This window comes from Phragmites australis, chromosome 5 (genome assembly GCF_958298935.1).
Source record: "Phragmites australis chromosome 5, lpPhrAust1.1, whole genome shotgun sequence".
Taxonomy (NCBI): Eukaryota; Viridiplantae; Streptophyta; class Magnoliopsida; order Poales; family Poaceae; genus Phragmites; species Phragmites australis.
Window position 1 is genome coordinate 24,804,211 of NC_084925.1, and position 22,437 is coordinate 24,826,647.

General features: G+C 47.0%; 1 pseudogene; it reads right to left on the reverse strand.

Moving 5' to 3' along the window:
* Positions 1-1,769: 1,769 nt before the first annotated feature.
* LOC133917886 (preprotein translocase subunit SECY, chloroplastic-like) lies at positions 1,770-8,029 on the reverse strand (annotated as a pseudogene).
* Positions 8,030-22,437: the final 14,408 nt, after the last annotated feature.

A 22,437-nucleotide genomic window follows, 5' to 3' on the forward strand; every position in this document is an offset into this window, starting at 1 on the left:
TAGTTCCAAATGCAGATATAATATATTTTCCTTTTAACAACATGTGTTTTTTGAAAGGAACTCCTCAACATAGCTCGGAGCGGAGGTTCCTGGTTTCTCTCTTTATAGAATTTTCCATAACTTTGGATTCTTCATTATTGAATTATTGTACCATACAATATTTGCAGTTAGGGTCCTGGGCAAAATATTTGCCTTTGAGTGTGTTGCCTAGTTAGGAGCCTGGTGACCTGTGCCAGGTCCGGCAGCCTTAGGTGTCAAACTAGAACAAACGCGCGGTTTTGTCGCGCGCCAGCTAGTATTTGCATTTAGATGGCTAGTGTAGTTGAATTTTGTATCATGTAGTTTAATCGACTGTATTGGATGAAACTTTGAAGGGACCCACCACTTATGCATAAAGCAAAGCAAAATGATGTAAGTAATATGAAATATTAAGCATTATGTTTATGAATTCAAGGGGTAGCAAATTATGTTTATGGAAATTATGTTTATGGATCTTTTTCTTTTCTCTTTGCATGCGAAGGCCATTTTTCTCTGAATTCTCAACACTGGTAGTAACAGATAGTGATTCAAATTATTTCACTGAACATGAAGAAATATATATACCTAATTTTTTATGTACCCATTTTTTTTGTTCTAAAATTTGCAGAAAACTTTGAGACCCTTTGTACAGGTATTTTCTTCTCGTGGCTTCATTTTTTACTATCGAACTCTCATGTTGTTCTTCATGCTATGTAAGTCAGAGAAGTACACATATATGATAGAAAAATGTGAATATTCCCTTTTTCCTTTCAGATAGTAATATAGTCAAACCTGTTAAAAAAGTGTCACTGGTTGCCCTTTATTTATCTTGGTTTTACACTTACTTTTCGATTTTACATCACTTCTGAATTGATTAGGATACTAATTTACTATCTTGAATAGAACTCAGATTTTATTCCCTCTAATATTATGGAAAAGGAGAGATGTACTATCTGATTATCTTGCAGGCATGTCAGACAAAAAGATGTACATAGTCATTCTAAGTTACTATGGACTGTATATTAACTCAACATAAGTTCTTGCAGATACTCTTATATTTCGAATGTTTCATAATCCGGTATGTAGAGATTTAATTTGATTACTTATCTTACTGTTTTGTAAAATTCATAGAAAAATAATCAGACCTTCTATTTGTAAAAAAGTTAGGAAGGGTAGATGCACTCATATTTGGAATCGGAGGGAGTATGCAGTATCATTGTATCAAAAACCTTAAATGGTAGATATGCAGATCGCTGAAGGCCGCCAGTTCGACTGCTGTATCGAGAAGCATAATTCAGTGGTATTTTCCGCTCAGCTTCCTAAAATCCTCCAAATGATCTGAGTTAGTCTGTTAGCATGTTGAAAGAAACTCTGAACATATATTGATTAACGAAAGCTCTCTTACTTGGACATAGACGATCCCAAGAACTAAGAGAATGAATGGCAATATGATTGTGAGAAGTCCAACATAATTTCCATCTTGAAATGCTTGTGCAACTGTCCTCCCAAATGATGCAGGCAAATACGATATTATACTTGTAAATATAAGAAGTGATGTTCCATTCCCAAGTTTCAGATCAGATATTCTTTCTCCAATGGTTGTGGTAAACACTGATCCAAGTGACAACAATGTCACTGATGTTAGAACCCATTCTGTGCTGAAGTCATTAACATAAGGGCGGAGACAAAGAACTTGTCCAATAGCCTGCAAAGAAGATGGAAATTTAGTTTTGACCTGGATTGAACCAACATCATGGCATGAAAAATTCTTGAGAGTTTTCACTTTTGAAACAAAATCTTAAAAAATCCAACAGCTCGAACATTTCCAAGAATCTAACCTGGACAATCGCAAAACCAACAGATGCATATCTTGTATAGTGAAGAACCTTTTTTCTTCCTGCTTCCCCTTCTTTTCGCTGAAGGTCTTGCTTTCGGGTAAAGCTGGGCAAGAAGCTGAAACACAATCTGTGCATTGATAAATGGAACAATGCCAAGAGAGCATATTCCAAGTCGGCCGATACCTGCGCTAGAAAAAGAATCTAAAGTGCCTACCAGGCTGTTCTGATAAAGATTCGCAGCAAAACCTTCCCAGTTCACTCCACCCAAGGGTATATACACGCCAAGCCGAGACAAGGCTAAATAACCAAGGAGCTTCAGGAACTTCCCAGGTAGAGGGCCCTCGAAGAAGTCACCAATGTCAATTGAACTATCCTCGATTGCAGCTGCTCAAAAGGTAGCTACTTGGATTAAAGCACATTTTAAATAGCAAAGCTTAATTGGCTAAAGTGGATTCCAGCAGAACCATGAACAAAATAAATCATAGACATCTAAAGCTCAAACATTAGAAGTCCAAGAGGTGCTGCCTAGACAGTAGGTCAAATTTTTTTTTTCGCAATAATAGGAAAATGTAGGCATGATTTGAGCCAAACAACATAAACTTTATTAATAGGGCGGAATGTTAGGAAAGTCTTAAGAAAATTCTCGTAAACAAGATCTTGTGTTTAACATTTTGCTGGAAAATGGGATCTGGATTAGTGGTCAAAGTTTTATAAGTTTGAACTAACAAAGCATTGTGCTAACTTAACCCACTTCTGCAGTGGCCTTGAATTATCGAATCGCAAAGAATTAATAGATAAAAATAAATGTGTGAACTCAAAATCGGCAACCTGCTGCTCCTCGGTCATAGCATGCCTTCTCCTTCCTGGCGCCGCTGGAGCTCCCGAACACCGTCGACAGGATACCAAAGAAGTTCGACAAGGGAGACTGGGAATCAGACCACGACGGGCCCTCCTTGTAGAGCCCTAGCAGGTCGAAGGCAGGGCCGGCCGTCTCCAACGTGCACCTGCAGCAACGAAGCGGAAAAAAATCAATCGAAATTAATAGGGTTAATTAGATTGGTGCCATTATAATTTTTATAGTTTAGAAATATGCCATCAAACTTCATTAAATCGGTCTGATGCCATTATTATTTTGCATATGTAGGCATCTTGCCATTTTGTACGCCTCCGTGCTCCTTGGGCCCACCTGCAGGCGGGCGTACTTCGGTATGTCCCAAAATGCCCCTCCCCGGTCTCTAACACGGTCACCTGGTCCACTCGAGCTGCTCCCGCACCACTCTCTCACTCATTGTCACCAGCACGACGACGGCAACCAACCGTGAGTAACCCTAGACTTTCCAGATCCCCCTGATTGGGACAACCCCAAGCAAGGTTTGGAGTAGCCCGATGAAGACGGCGTCGGAGTCAAGCGCAACCGGCAGTGATGTGGAGGAGCTCCCCCTTGTTGATTGTCCAGATTGTGGGAAACATGTGATTAAGCTACGAAGCAAGCAAGCGGCGACATATGGCAGAGTTTTCTACAAGTGTGAGGAGAATGTGAAGGTGAGCTGGATCAAATCGATGTTAGGTTTTCGGTGTTCTTGGCTACGGCTTTGTTTGATTTTGTTGATTTCGTTGACATTGGTAGGATGATCTATTGACTTGTGGATTCTACAAATGGGAGAACGAATACAGGTCGTGGCTGCGGCGTAAGCGTCTGCTGGAAGATGTTGCCATGCTCTGCGCTTCTGACGACAAGTTCCACAGTGGTCGCAATGGAGAAGTGAAGCAACAAATTTTGGAATTGAAGCATGAGATTGCCCATCTGACAAATAAAATCAGGGAGTTGAAGCAGCAAATTGTGTCGTTGAGGATAATGTTGTGCATAGGGAAGAAAGGAGTTGTAGTTGACAGTGTGTGTGTTGCTTTAGTTGGTTGTTTGCTAGGTATTGTGGTTGCAGTTCTGTGCAAGTATTTAGAAGCTTGAATGTGTGCAAGTAGTGAATGACTGTGTAATTACTTTGTTAATTGAATGAAATGTTGTTTGCTAGGCATTATGATTGCTCCAGTACAATATTGCTACATTGGGTTAAGTATAATCTAACAGTGCACAATGTGAATTGGGAGAGAACAGAACAAGCTTAACACATCATGTCCAAAACACTAAATTGCTAGTCACAGCAGCACAATATCAGGTCCATAACAAGCTTAACATAAGCATCAGGTCCAGAACGTGCTGAACACAAGCATGTCATGTCCAGAACTAGCATAACAACAACTACATATTACATGCATCATGTACAGAACTAGCTTAACACATCATGTCCAGAACTAGCTTAACACCTCATGTCCAAAACTAGCAACTACATATTACATGTCCAGAACTACATATTACATGCATCAGGTCTTCAACCACTCCGAGAGCTTTTTGACAACACTGGCAGTTGGTGCACTTGGTTTAGCCTTCTTCTTTTTTGGTGTTTTCCTCTTTTTGGGTGTCCTCTTCTTCTTGGGTGTCCTCTTCTGCTTCTTGGGCGTCTGGTTCTCACCCTCCCCAGTGGAAGCTTTTTTTTTCCTGCTTATAGAATCACATTGTCAGGCACACTTCACAAATATGAAATAAAAAATAAAAACAGTACAGTTTGGGGTTACCTCTTCCTTGGTGTTGATTGACTTGGGCCTACATGCTCCTCATTGCTCTCCACACCAGATGCCTCAGCTAGCTTGCATGTCTTCTCAAAGTGTCCAAAGTCTCCACATCTCCTACACTTAACAGTTCTTCTTCCTGGTTCAAGAACACCTCTTATTCTCTGAACTCTAGGCCTCCCTGCACCTCTCTTCTGCTTTGGTGGAAACACTTTGTAACCAAGGTCCACAATAGGCCACTAGTACCTATCTGTCATTAGGGGTATCATGCCAGCATATGTTGCCTTGAACCTCTGCACAGAGTAGTAATCATGGACATAATCTTCTATTTTACCTCTATTGGCACAGATCCAAGCCAAGGTATGGTTGCAAGGTTTGCTTGTGATTTGCCACTGCCTGCATGAGCATCTGTGATTTTGCAGGTCCACTGTATGCCTCCTGGTGATATTGTCAGCATGAACAAGAGTGACTTCTGCAAAGTCATCATCACCTCTAGCAATCTTGACAACTCTTAGGCTATTGCTTGCTTTATTCATGTCTTTGATCACATTTGGCAAGATTCCATCCTCCATCAGTCTTCCTATATTCCTCCTGAGGGCCATCTTCTCTATTATCAACTCCCTCAGTCCATCTACCAGCTCATGAAGAAGCAGAGCTTTCATTGGCTTGATCTGCTTGAAACTCTCAAAAACATTGTTTGTCAGGTAGTCACATTTGCTTTCTTCTGAGAACCCACATCTGTACCATATTCTTCCATGATGTTTCTCAAGCCAGCCTATAGCATCTGGGCTTGTCTCAGCTATTTGCTGCATGTGCCACCTGAATCCATCTTCAGTGTAAAACCTTGCAGCTAGATATAAGTGTTGAGTAAAAATAGGTCCTCGATATTTCTTCATGAAATTGCCATAGAGGTGCCTCATGCACTCTCTATGCCCAGCTTCAGGGAAGGCAGCATCAATAGCACTTTCCAATCCTTTACAAGCATCAGTTGAAATGACTAAACCTGGATGATTGCCTATAGCTCTATGCAATTGTTGCATGAACCAAGTCCAGTTGTCTTTTGTTTCAGAATCAAATATAGCAAAAGCTACATAGAATAACCAGTTGTGACCATCTACAGAGGTGGCAGAGGCCAATTGTCCTGTGTATTTACCAGTGAGCATAGTTGAATCTACTCCTATGTAAGGTCTACACCCTTCTAAAAATCCATGAACATAGGGTTGCAAAGCAACAAAAATTCTCTTGAAGCACATATTTTTACTTACTTTCTGCACTTCAATTTCAATAAGAGAACCTGGGGAGACCCTCTCCATCTCTGCTGCCCAATTAAATAATAATTGGAAGCTCTCCTCATAAGTACCATGAATCTTTTCAAGTGCTAGCTTCATTCCAGCCCAAACTTTTGAATACTTCAACTTGATCTCATACTGTTATTCAAGCTTCTCTTTTGCATCCTTTGCACCCTTCTGTGGGTTCTTCTTTAACCAGTCCCCCAGCCTATCTATAACCCACCCTTGAGTAGCCATCCTCCCTTCCTTCAGCTTAGTTGTGGGACAATTGTGCTCAAATGGAAGAACCTTTATCTGCCATTGGAAACAATAGATGTGAAAACACATTTATAGATGAACATTGACATGAAAATGAACACTAACATGTAAATGAACATTGACTCACCTGTATTGTTGTGTTATCTTGCAGCCTTGAAGCATGTATACGCCAAGGGCAGCCCTTATGTGAACAACTGGCAATAAACCTAGTTTTATCTATCTTCAAACCACTAAACTCAAAACCTCTCTTAATAGCATAATGCCTAATTGCTTTTCTGAAGGTAATGATGTCAGGAAACAATGCATGCAATCTAATAATTGGGTTGTCAAGATCATGCAGCACATGGAGTTCTTGAGGGTCAGCATCATTTATTTCTACCTCAGGAGGCTTATCTCCTTCAGGAAGAGCAAATTGAGCAGGCTGCAGGTAGATCAGGCTGCCCTGGTTGTGCAGTGTCAGCACCAACAACAGGTAGATCAGGTTGCCCTGGTTGTGCAGTGTCAGCACCAGCAGCAGGTAGATCAGGCTGCCCTAGTTGTGCAGTGTCAACACCAGCAGTAGGTGCTGATGGATGACCATACATATCTTCATCATCTACACCAACATACTCCTCACCACTATCAAAGACATCAGGCTCAGCTTCATCTGCTTCTTCACCAGCAGGTTCTTCACAACCTGCTACTTTAGATTCAAATGATGTCTGGCCTTCTTGAGCAGGAGGTGGGAAACATTCACTGGGAATGGTACTTGGTTCTGGTGGCACAACACACAAAGGTTCTAGGACTAAAGCATCGTATTGATCACATGTGTCTTTGTCAAACACTGCTACCAGGAGCTTTAAGTGTTTCTCTGGTTTGTACATGTCAAGCACGTCTAATATTTGACTCTCATCAACTAATAGAATATCCTCACCCATCCTCTTGTCAAAGACCCACACCACTGGCTTTTGGTTCGTGCCCCATTTGACCTCGACACTTAAGCTTCTCATAAGGAAATCCAATGAAAAGCTGTCTGAATCCACTACCCAATCCCGAGTTAAACCTTTTGTATACGATTTCCTACCATTTGAGTCAACCGTGACAAAACCTTCAATCTTAACCTCTACTGTGTACCAAATCCTAGCGAGAAAAGAGAGGAAACCTAATCAAATCGTGAGCTATTTCCTCCCGAGAACTGAATTAAACCACGAATCCAAGCTATTTCCTATCGAGAACCAATGCATTGTGCAAGAATTAGGGCTATCTGGGAAGTCTAGGGTTACTCACGGTTTCTGAGATTCGGGCGCAGTGGGAAGTGCGTCGTCCATCCTAGGTGTGGGCACAGTCGTCCTCAGCCGAGCTCCGTCCCCATCGCTGGTGACAATGTTGCCTTTCCCAGTCACCTCCGTCGTTGCCGTGTTGGTCGCCGTCGTCATTGGTGCGATGAGTGAGGGAGTGGTGCGGGAGCAGCTCGAGTGGACCAGGCGGCCGTGTTAGAGACCGGGGAGGGGCATTTTGGGACATACCGAAGTACACCAGCCTGCAAGTGGGCCCAAGGAGCACGGAGGCGTACAAAATGGCAAGATGCGAACGTATGCAAAACAATAATGGCATCAGGCCCATTTAGTGAAGTTTGATGGCATATTTCTAAACCATAAAAATTATAATGGCACTAATCTAATTAACCCAAATTAATAACATGGTGTGACAAACGTGGGCTCAATGACTGTACGCTCGCATCCAGGATATGGCACGAAGTCGCTACCTGGGGGAGCAGGCGACGGAGGTTCGCTTTCCTTGAGTTGCAGTGCGGCACCTCGGGAGCCGGAAGGATGCCGCTGCTGCTCCGGTGAGGGGACGCGGCGGCTGTATGGGAGCGAAGGGAGGAGGTAGGGGGCGCACGGAGGCCACGGGCCACGGAGGCACTGGGACGGAGAGGGGAGGGAGGAGATGAGTGGTTTTGGGTCCGGAAGTGAAGGAGGGCCGCTCGGATCCATCGAGATCGAGGTGGAGATGGCCCATCGTGCTCGAGCTGCGGGCCTGCGACCTCCACCTCGGCCGCCAGGGGCTTGCTCGACCTCGGAGAAGATGGCGACGGCGGCGATCCGAGCTATCGTCGACGCCTGCGTGGCGGCGAGCGGGGCCAATCCTGGCAGGTGGAGCACCCGCCCGAGTCGCGTGGAGGTGGCGCGGCTGCCTCCTCCGGTGGCGAGGTCCACCCATTTGGTGAAGCTCGCGCGTTGGGAGGGGTTCCCCCCAGCCGATTTGGTGGCCGAAGTCGACGAAGGCGGCGGCTCTCGAACTCGCTCGAGCTAGCCAACTGCAGAGCGCCAGCGTTTAGACAATCGAACGACGCTCCATCGTCGTTGGCTCACATCCGATAGCTCCGCAAAAAAAGCTGACATGGCGCTACGAGGGTTGAGAAATGGGTTCAGAATTCGGTATTAGAGATTGGCTCCAGCAGACAAATGCAAATCCACAGAAAACACTTACAGTCCTAAAAATAATCTTCTAATGCTTACCTCATAATCGTTTGCTCCGGCTGGAAGCATTGCAAAGGAACGTTGTGTGTAATCTCATCCAATTAACTGGTCTTTCTGTTGCGATGGTCACTCAAGATATTAATTTTCTACGTAACTCATTATGAACCTATGTATATTCCTCCACAGAACTAATCACCGAATCCCCCATTCTGACAAATCATTAAAACAGCAACCTAGCATCCCATATCAATAACGCAGAGTAGCAGAATAGATGCAATTAAATCATATACATGTAACATTACATAGGCGTTTGGTCGAACAATTCACCTACGTCCACAAGATACCCAATGAGCATTGTGTACATCTTGCAGGTTGGCTGCAACCCCTCGGCCAGGTCTCTACCGCACCTCCCAGCATCAAACATGATCTACAGCGGAATCCCTTGTACTAGCCATGTTCCTGGATGTGGCAGCTGTGATGGTGGCGATGCGCGGGGGTGGAGGAGGTCGCAGCCGTTGTTACGGTCGGAGGATGTCAATGCAAGGAGGGGCAGCACGATGGACGGCAAGGAGGTGTGCGACACTGGTTACGGCGAGGAGCTGGGGCTACGCATGTGAGGAGGAGGCTGGAACGCCGCAGCCATCGTCACTCCAGAATGATCGAGGCGGTGGGGCTGCGGACGAGAGGATGAGGGCGGATTGCATAATGTGTATGGGACGGCGGCGGGCCTGAGCACTAGAGGAGGGATAATATGGATTGGGTGGGCAAGGATAAGGTGGGATCCTGGTCTTTTTAGTTTTCACGAGGTCGAGGAGGGACTTGCGGAGTGCGGCAAAGATGAGGTGGTTGTAGACGGGGGTGGGCGGTGGCGACGCAGAGGTGAGCGCGCGGAGGAAGCGAAAGGCGAGGAGGGCCAAGTGGAGCGGGAGGCTTGGGGAGGTGCGGGGCGGGGTCGCGGAAGGAGGATGTGGCAAAGGAGGTGCAGGAGGAGCGGGTGGGTGTTGAGGTGCTCGGCGAGGAAGGATGTGAAGCGCGGGGGTGGGGGGTTGCGTGACGATCTGTGGAGGAGGAGGGTTGAGGCTTGTACGGTGGGTAGAACGTTAGGAGGACAGACCACAGGAGGTGAGAAAGCTTCGGAAACCATTTCATATTTTTTAGGTAAGTAGAGTAGCTATAGGTCGTAACTCAAGTGATTATGATAATTACAAAGGCATTGGTATTAGAGTTTAGGTTTAATCGAGACCATCCAAGAGCCAACAAGCACCTTCTGTAGTCTGGCCCAACGACACAAGGAAAAACAAAACTACTTTAATGCAAAACTTTCTGGTGATTTAAGTCGCCTTCGGTTCGCACTTCACATGGCACCGACAGGTATGATGGGCCTGACACTTTCGATGGGAAATAAATAGGCCCAAACTTTCAATGATCAAAACAGTTCTGCAAATAAGGTTCTCTATAAAGAAACATACAAAAAGGAGTTGTCGCGGCGGCGATGGATGCTACTACCTCTATTTCTTTTTTATAAGATGCACGTGCGCATTTCAGAGTATAAACTTTTTTATCTTTGACCAACTATTTGTCTGCTAATGTGTATATACTTTCTAATAAAAAATGGTATAATTGAATTCATATTTGATGCTACTTTTTTTTATCATGATTTGGCTATTATTGATGATGTATTATAATAGAAAATGATAGTCATAATTTAGTTTTAATTAAAGATAATATCGAATCAAACCTGTTGGAGCAAGAGTTCGTCTTGCCCTAGCAAATACGGCGAGAGTTTCTTTTAAGGAGGAGACTTAAGCTTGGAGACAATGTTTGAGAGGAAGGAACACCACGAATATATTGATGATAGGAAAATATATTGTTCTGGGAGGAGTATCACAACATTCGCTGTGACCTCGGGTTCTTCTTCTTTCCAAAGGATCATGGCCCCCTATTTATAGGGCCATACGTAGCTTGGTGTACAAGTTATCATAATGTACAAATATTCGGGATCTGGCTAAATTATTGAGCCTTATCCCGGATAACTACCTTCTATCCTGTTGGGAGATAAATATCCACCGTGATAATTATCGTGGTGCCTGCCCCCTGAAGGGGCCGAGCCAGTCGTCAATTGCGGCTCGATGCCGCACTGTCAGGGGTGTTAGGATAGGTACCATCATGCTGGGGTGTCAGAACGACTCCCATTAGCCTAGGCCTTTAATACCGATCACTTCATGGCAGGCAAAGCACGATCGACACTCCCCTTTCGGAAGATCTTCCCAGGACCCGCTGACTCACCTCACTGCCTTCGGGAAGGTGGCCTGATCATCCCGAGGTGGGGGCCTCGGGAGGCAAATAATAGGGAGGTGAAGACATTGGGAAGCGGGACCCCGGAGGGTCAGGACTTAGGGAGGCCAAAGCTTCGGAGGACCGAGGCTTCGGGAGGCCGTGTTTTGGAAAGCTTCGGGAGGTCGAACCGGTGAAGCCAAGGGAGGGCTTCGTAGGTGCGAAGGGGTACCGTGAAAGGATCTGATGATATCGGAGATAGAGCTTTTAACAGAGGGTTCAGAGATCAAGGCTCCGGAGGGACCTGGACGGTGATCTTCGACCGTTACGCTCAGGCTGGTTTATTTTCCCCTCAATAGTACCCCTCATTCTCGGGCCCCGATGTTTCGGAGAGGGGAGAGGATGAAGAGGAAAAATCAACCCCAACCTGGTATCATATCAAGGATGCCTGATGACGATTCTCTGTCCTTCGAAGTCGCTAGAGTAGAGGTTTCGTGTGGGTTTGGAGAATCTCACACATTCGCCTGGCGGGACAAGACGTGCCACTGCCGCGTTCTGACTGGATAATGCGAGGGGTCGCTAGGGTCTTGTGCCCGCGATCCTGTCACGCGCCGAAAGGGGTTTGGGTCATTAATGTGACAAGACATCCGCGCGAGAAAACAAGGTATTTTGTCGTGGAGCGCTGCCATGTGTTGGAGGGAAACCGGATATGGACATGGCCCTGTCCCCTAGGTGTTTAATGGGAGGACACGGCGATGTTCGCCCCACTTCGTCTTCTAGACCTACGTGGTTGCGTGGCTCGGGTATAAAGCCGGGGTTACCCGATTGGAGTCTCCACAGCCCCATGAGCAACAGTTAACCTTGACTTGAGTATGGCATCATCTTCCACCTCATCCTCCTCGGAGACATCGATGATCTCGATGGCTCCTTCGGGAGCCGGGCTGTTTCGATCGTCGGCAGAGGTGTCGGAGACGGAACGGCTTCCACCTCTGTAGGGGAGGTGGTTGTCCTCTGCTCCGACCCGACCTTTGGCCGGGGAGGGCATGCCTGTTGAGATCATCGATATCTCCGATGATGATGAGGAGATCGACTGGGATCTCCTGCTAAGGGAGAGTGAGCCGGCGTCTGTGGGCCCAGCGGTGAAGCAGGAAGAGGCTGGGAAGGTGAGGGAAAGGGCCTCGCCGGTGACCTCCTTGGACTCCTCAGCGTCCTTCGACAGCTCAGGAGTTGGCTACTGTATCGGCTTCCGCAATGGCAGGCCATAGATGAGGCGCGTACGCCGTCTCATGCGTGGCCCCTACCGGGACTCATAGGAGGTGAAGGCGGTCACCGGGATGATGTACTTGGTGACGTCATGATATATCCATGTCACGGCTAGACTTAGTCACCTTGTACTTTTTCTCGCCTTGTTTTGCTCCGTAGGGATCCATCTTCTTCATGGCAATTTCTGTACGGTTGTTTTAGTTTGTATCCCCTGGATGTACTAGTTGTTTAATAATATAACGTGGATCTTCGGGAACAGTCATGTCTCCCTCCATATCACAATGCGAGAGGACCTTCCGAACGGGTGGGCGCGTGTGTACATGCTTTCGTGCCTCAAAATCGTACTTTTCGCCCCTTTCGAAGGCGACGGCTAGTTTTTCTAACGACCGGTGGATACGTAGGGTAACTAAGGAGAACCGGGTGGAGTAGTGGCGACCTCGTCGTCCCTGGTTACTGCGTACTACTTCCTAATCTGTTCCAGATTTCCGACTCAACGAAGTCCCTCTGGAACCTTTGGAGATGAGCTCCGGAGGTGGTCCTTGACCCTTCGGGTTCCTTAGCAACTGCCCGGGTAGAAGGCGATGATGTGTCGGAGGCGTAGCCGAAGGCTAGGCGGAAGAGGTAGTCTGCTACTCCCTCGGCCCTTAGCCGCTGCCCGGAGGTACTCCGTCCGGAGCCTGGCGATGGTGCATCGAAGGCGAAGGCGAAGGCCGGGCGGAAGAGAGGGTCCGTGACCCCCTCGGCCCTTAGCCGCTCCCCGGCTCCGGAGGTATTCTGTCTGGAGCCTGGCGATGGTGCGTCGGAGGCGAAGGCGAAGGCTGGGCGGAAGAGAGGGTCTGCGACCCCCTCGGCCCTTAGCCGCTGCTCGGCTCCGGAGGTACTCCGTCCGGAGCCTGGCGACGGCGAGTCGGAGGCGAAGCCGAAGGCTGGGCGGAAGAGAGGGTCCACGACCCCCTCGGCCCTTAGCTGCTGCCCGACTCCGGAGGTACTCCGTCCGGAGCCTGGCGACGGCCCGTCGGAGGTGAAGCCAAAGGTCAGATGGAAGAGAGGGTCCACGACCCCCTCGGCCCTTAGCCGCTGCCCGGCTCTGGAGATATTCCGTTCGGAGCCTGGCGACGGTGCGTCGGAGGTGAAGCCGAAGGCCGGGCGGAAGAGAGGGTTCGCGACCCCCTCAGCCCTTAGCCGCTGGCTGGCCTTGATGTCTCTGCAATGGATAGTCGAGGGTTCCACTATGTTTCCCATGCCATGAGACGCGGGCTTTTATTAAATGTTAATATAACCCTCATAAAATAACATGTAAAAGGTATTTTCGGAGGAGATGGTAGGGTAATGTTGTTACCTTTTACCATACGTGTTTGAGTCACCTGATCATACCTTCCCCTGTAGGGAGGGGGATGTTGATACCTTTTCGATCTGTGTGCGATGTTCTTTGGAGACCAGCGGGTTTCGTACCCTTTCGACACGGAGGCATTAGCCTTCAAGATGCCGAGGTACCTTTCCCGCTAGGTCTTTTTAGAATCTTTTTGCCCGGTGGAGTTTTTGAAGAAACATCTCCATCGCGAGGGTTTTTGGAAGTCTCTCTGTGGTGCGGAGGTTTTGTAAGGCTCTCCATCGTGCAGAGGTTTGGAAAAGCTCTCCGTTTTTACCGGAGGTTTGGTAAAGCTCTCCGTTTTCACCGGAGGTTTTTGGTAGAGTTCACCATTTTTACCGGAGGTTTTTGGTAAAGTTCTCCATTCTTACCGGAGGTTTGGTAAAGCTCTCCATTTTTACCGGAGGTTTTGGTAATGTTTTCCGTTCTCACCGGAGATTTTGTAAAAGCTCTCCGTTCTCACCGGAGGTTTTGTAAAGCTCTCTGTTTTTACCGGAGATTTGGTAAAGCTCTCCGTTTTTACTGGAGGTTTTGGTAAGGTTTTCCATTTTTATCGGAGGTTTTGGTAAGGCTCTCCATTTTTACCAGAGGGTTTTGTAAAGTTTTCCCATTTTTACTAGAGGATTTTGTAAGATTTTCCGTTTTTACCGGAGGTTTTTGTAAGACTCTCCATTTTTGTCGGAGGTTTTGGTAAGATTCTTCGTTGTTACCGGAGGTTTGGTAAGACTCTCTGTTTTTACCGAAGGTTTGGTAAGACTCTCCGTTTTTGTCAGAGATTTGGAAAGACTCTCTATTTTTGTCGAAGGTTTTGGTAAGACTCTCCGTTTTTATCGGAGGTTTTGGCAAGACTCTCCGTTTTTGTCGGAGGTTTTGGTAAGACTCCGTTTTTGCCGGAGGTTTGGTAAGACTCCTTGGCATGTATTAATGCCGAAGGTCCTACACACTATCGGAGCTACGCAGTACCTTTCATGAAACCTAGGTAGTCTTGCCTTCCAGGTGACCTAGGCATGCTACGCCCGCGGTGTGTAGGCATGTCGTGCTCCCAGAAAAATGCCCTAGGTGCACCGAAACACTGTCCACCAAGGATGTGTCCTGGCACGTGGCATTTATATGACCGAAGCTATGCAATGCCTTCCAGGGCACCCTGGGCATAATCTGCCTTGCAGGTGACCTAGGCATAAGCAGCACCCGCGGTATATAAGCATGTCGTGCAGAGAGGATTCCTTGCGACAGCATTCCTCAGAGCACCGCATCCTCACATCAGGGCAGTCCCCTGATATGCGACGTCCACACACTATCGAAGCTACACAATACCTTCCAGGAAACCTGGGCAGTCTTGCCCCCCAGGTGACCTAGGCATGCTACGCCCGTGGTGTGTGGGCTCCACTTCCTACCAGGGTAAACCCTATCGTCTGGAAAACCTTTTCAGGTGACCTTGGGTTTAGGCAAGCGATGCTGACTGGTGCGTGGGCTTGTCACGCCTCCGGAGAAATCCCCTGAGGGCGCCGCAACTACATTACCAAGGAAGTCCCTTGATAACCGGCATCTACACACTATCGAGGCTACACAATACCTTCCAGGAAACCTAGGCAGTCTTGCCTTCCAGGTGGCCTAGGCATGTACGCTCGCGGTGTGTAGGCATGTCGTGCAACGAGGATTCCTTGCAACAGCATTCCTCGGAGCACCGCAACTCCGCAACCGGGGACATCCCCCGGGCGTGGCTTCGACACCCGAGGCTATGCAAATGCTTTCCAGGGCACCCTGGGCATAATCTGCCTTGCAGGTGACCTAGGCATAAGCGGTGCCCGCGGTGTGTGGGCCTCACTGTCTACCAAGACTACGCAATGCCTTCTAGGAAATCTAAGCAGTCTTGCCTTCCAGTTGACCTAGGCATGCTACGTCCGCGATACGTGGGCTTTTCACGCTAACCAAAGATGTCCTACGGGTGGCGCCGCAACACGGTCTATCAAGGAAATCCCTTGATACATGGCAACTACACTTCCGAGGCCGCAGAATGCCTTCCAGGAAACCTGGGCAGACCCGCCCTCCAGGCGACCTAGGCATGATGCGTCTGCGGGAGTGTAGGGATTTTGCATGGTTACACTAACTAAGTTTTGCAGTCTACTATTGGCAATAAGAAGCTATTTGTAGCGTAAAACAAAGCTAAGTGATATAACTGTTCATGCTAAGTGAAAATGTAACTTAAGTTCTACTACTTCTACCTAGTGGCTATCTATTGAAAAAAGACTTCTAGCAGCAAGGTTGGAGGCCTCCAACAGACTCTGACCTTGTTGTCTGAAAGACGGATCACTAGGTAAACTATTTGGTAGTTAACAGTGGGCGTACCCTCCGAAGTCGGGGACACACCGTCACCAGGCTTCAGACAGAATATCTCCCGCTAGGTCGAAGGCCTCGGCAATGATGACCTAGGCACGTCTTCAAAAGACAAAGTTGATTCCCCTGCATAAGAAGATATGTTTGCCCCAATGGGTCTCAAGCTTCTCTCCCCTCTGTCACTCATGCTTTTTCGCTTCAATGATGGCTTCCTTCCTTTCTCGACAACTGGACATCAAGCAGACAATGACCAAAAGCAGGTTGAAGCTGAGGATTCTCTCGGACAAGGTGTCGACAAGGGCCTCTTTTCGATGGGCTCTCATGGAGACCAATCTCCTAGCCAGCTCGCCTTTGGCTTCAGCTTGGAAGATTTTACCGTGAGGGGCAGGGCAATCTTCTATTGAATTTTGGGGTGGATGGACTTCTGTGGAGGTTGCCATTATGGAGCATGTTCGAGTCACTTTGCATGTTCTTCAACCGCACTTGTGGCCATGATCTTTGCATGGACACGCAAGCTACTTCTTGCAGGTCACCAATCTTGCTAGTGTTTTGAAAGAAACCTTCAACAGTGTTGAAGCTGATCATCGTTGCCTTTTGGAGATCACAAGGGCTGCAGCTAGTACGCAAACTCTTGAAGTGGACATATCACGATTGTTGATTTGGGAGTAGGTCCTAGAGGAAGAGGTGGCCTCCATGTCAACCACAAATGACTCTCTAGCCAAAGAGTTGGCAGAGGAGAAGGTGGCTTATGAGTCCCTGTTGAAGGAGCTTGAGGATGCGAAGGCCGCACATCAATAGATGGAGCTGGAGTTGGCACTAGCGGAAAAAGACTTGGAGCAACAGGGACTTGAGGAGTTGGGCTGGTCAACGGTCATTGCCATCGAGCAGTCACTTGGCCACCTATTCGCTCAGACTACATGACGAGGTGCCTTCGGAATTTTGAAGCATGGGGGTTGTACCCATGTGAGGTCTCTTTCATAAGATGCCTTCACCTTGCCCTCGGAGCTAGAGGAGTTCCTTTTCATGGCGAAAAGAGCCCAAAAGCCCGACCAGGCCTTTCAACACAAGTTCTGGACACAACATGGGAGGGCCCTTGCATGTGAGTTTGCCAAGGCAGCTTCTAAAGCGGTGGTTCTAGCCAAAGAGAGGGCACAAATGAATGAAGAATTGGTCAGTGCTGAAGGTTTGGGGAGCACAGTGACCAGATACACAGGTCAGGTGTGACTTTGAAGCTAAATTAAAACTTCAAACTTCATATTTTTGAGGGTGCTTTGTAAGGAAGGATGGTTTTTGTTGCTTTTGTAGTTTGCCTATGCTCAAATCAAGATGTTTCTATCGAAGCAATCTACTTTTGACCCCTTCGTGGGATTAATGAACAAAAGCCTTGTATTCTAACAAAAGCTCGAAAGCCATTGTATTTATGCCCCACTCTCCAAATTTTTAGATTGTTCAGGCTGGTTGGAAAAGGGTTTCCTACTGAAGGCATCGATCTATCTTGGCCAGTGAGAAATGTCATACCTATGGTTTGAGCCCAAAGGTCAAGCTACCAGTCCCAGACCCTATGCCTTTGGCCATAAAGAGTGACTATATATATATATATATATATATATATATATATATATATATATATATATATATATATATATATACTAGGGGGTCGGTGAAATGGTTGCAAAACAATCCTCAGAAGGATCTCGAATTATTCATGATCAAGAACTGATATATCAAGGCCATTCATCATGAAGCAATGAAAGAGTTCTAGGAGAACTTCGATCATGCAGTGCGCGCAGCGCAGAGAGTTGTGTGCTCCTTGAAATGACAAGATGAGGGGACTTATGTCCCTCAAGAAGGTTTTATTTAGCTGAAGGAGGAGCTTATTGAGATATACAATGATTCCTCTAATGCACCAATAGATGAAGGGACCCCCATGGGTACTTCAGCGAAAGAAAGTTTTTCACCACGGAGCACCTTGTTGTTCCTAATGTGCCTTGTTGCCACTACAGCCCTTTCCTATAGGTCCGCCTCCATGACCACCCTCACGATTTTGCTCTCGATCCTTTTGTATCCTCCTTTGTGGTGCTCGTGAGGAAAGTGGTGCTACTTCTCGCCTTCGATGTTGAAGACCTCATACTTGTCCCCCTTCGTTCATGAAGACTCATGCCACCTCTTCTCCTTGGAACATTTGGAGTGATGTTCTTGCAGAGTGTCTCGCTCATACATACTTCAATCCTCCTCCTTCCATGGCTTATTGATTTTTTATTTAGATTCTACCGCTTCATTCTCTCGGAGGTAATCGTCCTCCACTAGCACGTATTTGTCCATTTTTTTGGAGGAGTTCTTCAACATTCTTTGGGGGTCTTCAATTTAGACAGGTTCGGAGTGCACTTTCCTGAGATCTCGCATCCATCATTGACCATTTCATCACTAAGACCCCTTGCTTGGCACTTGATTTGTATGAACCGCCACACATAGCTTCAAAGGCTTCCTTTGATTCCTTGCTTGTAGGCGTGGAGGTCTCTAGAAGTGATTGATTCAGTGAGATTTCCATGGAAGTTGGTAAACAATGCTTTTTGCAAAGTTGTTCCCAAGAGTAGATTTGCCCTAAGGCAAGGTGGTGTACAATGAGCGCCCAACTGCAGAGTTCGGTAGACAGGACATGGGGGAGCCTAAAGTTTTGACCGGTGTCTCCATCATAAGTCTTCTGCTCAACATCGAGGGTTTATTGTTAAATGTTCCCGATTGCCCTGGTCACGAAGCCCTGGCCTACTTGAGTACATGCAATTCATTGCACAGTTCCTCTATCTACTTTGCTACGTCCTCAGCTAGACACATATATCCTCTTCGTCCATTTGGGCTTCTTCCTCTCATGCATTCTGAGCTTCCACCGCTAGCCACTCTCACTCGACCAAGCCTCGTTGCTATTGCTTTCACTTCCAGAGCCAATTCTTTCTCATGGGCAACCCGTGCCTCAACCTCAAGAGCCACCTCTGAAGTCTTCTTCTCATGGGTGAACTGCGTGGCTGTCTCCAACTCCTCTACTTTAGTGCGATCTTCGTTCCTTGTGTCAAGCCTTCACTCCTGAGACCCGCATGAGTCCCTATGAGGATCCCATCGGTAGAGTTCAATGTGTCTACACCATGGGCTGTGCGGCTTTGAAGTGAGACATCTTCTCTGCTTGCAGGACCTCTTTCATTGGAGCCTTTGTAGCCAAGGCCTTGCATTGTTTTGCCATATTTGAGCTAAGGGTAGCTTTCTTCTTCAGGGGAATCCTTCGTTGCTTCCCATTCGATCCCCACGAACGGTGCCAACTATTATGAATATGGATCCAAACAAGTAGAGTGGGGGCCTCGAAGCTTGACCCAAAGGGAAAGACTTCGAAGGCTAGAGAGGATCAAACGGACATAAATGATGATGTGTCTATTATATGTATTGGGTGAGGGTATTTATAGCCTACACGCAATAACCCATGGATTTTTACTGGAATACACTTGCAACGTGGGTATATTATGAGGATACATCCATCATTTACATATGTAGCCCTAAAATCCAATTACAGGACTACCACAGTGCAAAGCCCACAATTTGGGTCCCACCCATGCATGCTCCGGTGAGTGGGACCCAAGCTGCATGAGGATTCCCTTCAGAGAACCTTTCAATTTTTCATATTGGGGGGAGGTTCTTGAAGGGGCCTTTTGGGCTGAGCTTGCTTTTAGGGCGGTCTCCGAGAAGAGTGAGATTTTGGTTGAGGCGCTGTCGACGATTTGTGAACCTCCAATCTTACAAATTTGTAGAATAGATTGAAGATGCTTTGAGTAGACGAATCACAGGAAAACACAGAGGGGGTTTTATATAGGTTTGGGTCTCCCTTAGGATAATAACCCTACAACATGTTTATCTTATATTGAACAAAGCCTATTACAAGGGGGTGTGGCTAGCCTAGATGGGTCTAAACCTAGTCGGTGGCTTCCATGCTCAGCTTGCTCTGATTGCAATGGTTTGTATTCTCTTCTAATGGCTCTCTCCTCCACAGGGGCCCTAGGCTCCGTATATATATAGATGTGTCATACATTCTCTGAAGTCTTCCTTCTCATTCTTGAAGATAAACTTCCATATTTACGAGATACCCTGAGCTCTTTTGGGTTATTTCCTTTCATTCAAGGATCCCCTTCATTGAGATAGAGATATGTCCCCGAGAAATATGGGAAACCCTAGGGTGCCTGGATATGGTAATTATTCAGTGTTCATCGTCAAGGCCCCCATCAGTACGTGAAATGAGGCTTCGACGAATCAAGTACACGACCCGCAAAGATATGCATTTTGTCCGACCGTGTTGTTTAGTATGACTCTAGTTTTCAGTTAGGATGAAGCATCTAACCAGGTTTTCTAGGTTCTTAGATCATCTACTCAGGATTCTGAACGTCTTTGAGTTCTCAAGTGAGTCATCGAGAAGGTGCTCCATCTGAGTAGGTTTTCTAATTGGCACAAAAAAAATCATCCCATCCTTACAAAAGTACAAGGCATATAAGACTCATCGCTGGCTAGACTCGGAAGTTGAACTGTCACAATGGAAATTTTGCATAGTGGTGAAGAGATTCTCTATCACAAGCATGACAAAGTTACCGTTCTGTCTTTTCAACTGCTCCGCTTGCTCTAGAAAACCGAGTGGATAAACGGCTGCATCGATTTATTGCCTTTTTGTCTATGCAAGCCAGCTGAAAAGATGTAGCCTCGATGACTGAGCGTCGCTTGGGCGTTTACGGTTCATAATATGGTCACGTCCGGAATTAATGCTCTGGAGAAGAAACGACGTTGTCTCTTAGTCTGTTGGCCTATATAAGCCCCTGGGTGCCAAAGCTCGACTGCATCAAACTTCTGTCCGATCATGGAACCTCCTCCTTCACCTGAATACACGCTTTCTTCTCCTGACTATTCCTCTTCTTCCTCCGAGTACTCACCCCTCACTCCATCATCGTCTCCCGCTGAATATGGTTCAGTGGTGGAGGTTATTGACATCTCCTCTGACAAGGAGGTTGAAGAGAAGGTGGCGACTCGTGGTGTCCCTGTTAAATATGGCAAGCCCCCACATCCTTAGGGGCATCCCCAGTCCAAGACGAGGTGGACTGGGACCTTTTGGAAGTGGAAATAGAGGAAGAAGAGGTGGCGACTAAGGTGAAGGAAGAGGAGGCATCCGACAGCGTCTCCGTTAAAGATGGCAAGACACCGGCCGCTTAATCCTCTCCGTCCTCATTTTATTCCTATGAGGGGTGCCGAAGGGAGTAGCCAAAGCAGTGACACTGACGATGACGGCGGGGAGCCAATGCCTCTCCAAAACCCGCCGTCGTCGGAGATGTCGATGATTGGGCAGTGACACCAATGAGTTCAGTAGGGAGTTGGAGCGTCGATGAACCCATCCTCTCCATTTGCATCGACGACTGGAGAGAGTTAGGGAAGTCTCTCCTTCTTCTTGCCACATCGGTGAACGCTCTCTGGCATCGAGTATATCTTTAAGACTTCTTGTAATCCTCTTTCCCTTAGCTTATCTATAAAATAGCTCAAAATCTTATTAAATGAAATATTCCTATTTCTACTACAATACATGTGTATGACGGTGAATCCCTTCGTGGATACAAGAAAGTTTAAACGAGTGTTCAACAATTGTTTCTTTTGAGTAGCTTAGGTAGTGTTTGGTTGGAGGGATGCTCTGGGATGGGATGATCCCGTCCAACTTTTTGAGTGTTTGGTTGAAGAACTGGGGGGGACGGAATGACTCCGGCAGGAGAATATTCGCATATATTCGGGATGAGAGGAGCCCAAAAAATTAGCCGGACGGAGCCGTCCGACTTGCTTTCGCTCGCTCACGTGAGGCCCTCGGGTGTTGCGGTCACCACTTGCTGATAGGAGATCGACACAACGCCCCCAATCTCACCCCCTTTCCTGCGCTCGTCTACTCGAGAAAAAAGCACACAACGGCGGCGCAGCGACACCTCCGGGGAGCCGGGCGTCGGCCCATCCTCTTCCTCCTCCTCTGTCCAAGAGCAAGAAGACGAGTTAACCTCCTCCCTCCTCCTCCATCGAAGCAACAAAGACTGGATCTGGTGGGGGGCGAGCAGATCCGTACACAGCTCCTTGGACCGCGGCTCACCTCCGACCTCCGACCTCCGCCCAGCGGCTCCTCCCACCTCCCTCCTCACGCAGCACACACGCCAAGCAACTCGCGCAGATTCGTTCGAAGCAGCGGTTCCAGATCTCACGCCACACGCAAGGTACAGATCGCGCCACCATCCTCCTCCCTAATGCTCGTCGTGCTGAACCAATTGATCTGGCATGGATGGATCGATTGATTTTAGTTGATGATGAAGGATCATGTGATTGGAGCTCTTCATTGAGATGCCTCCAGAAGCAGAGAATCATTGATTTTAATGTGTATGTTGCAGGGTAAAAATTGATGCATAATGCTTGTATTGACATACATGATTGATTTCAATGTGTATGTTGCAGGGTAAAAATTGATGCATAATGCTTGTATTGACATACATGATTGATTTCAATGTGTATGTTGCAGGGTAAAAATTGATGCATAATGCTTGTATTGACATACATGATTGCTATGCACATTGCAAGTACTGATCTTTATGGTAATTACATGTTTTATGTGATTGATTATGATATGGGCATATTTTTATTTTTCTCAGATTGTTGTAATTTAG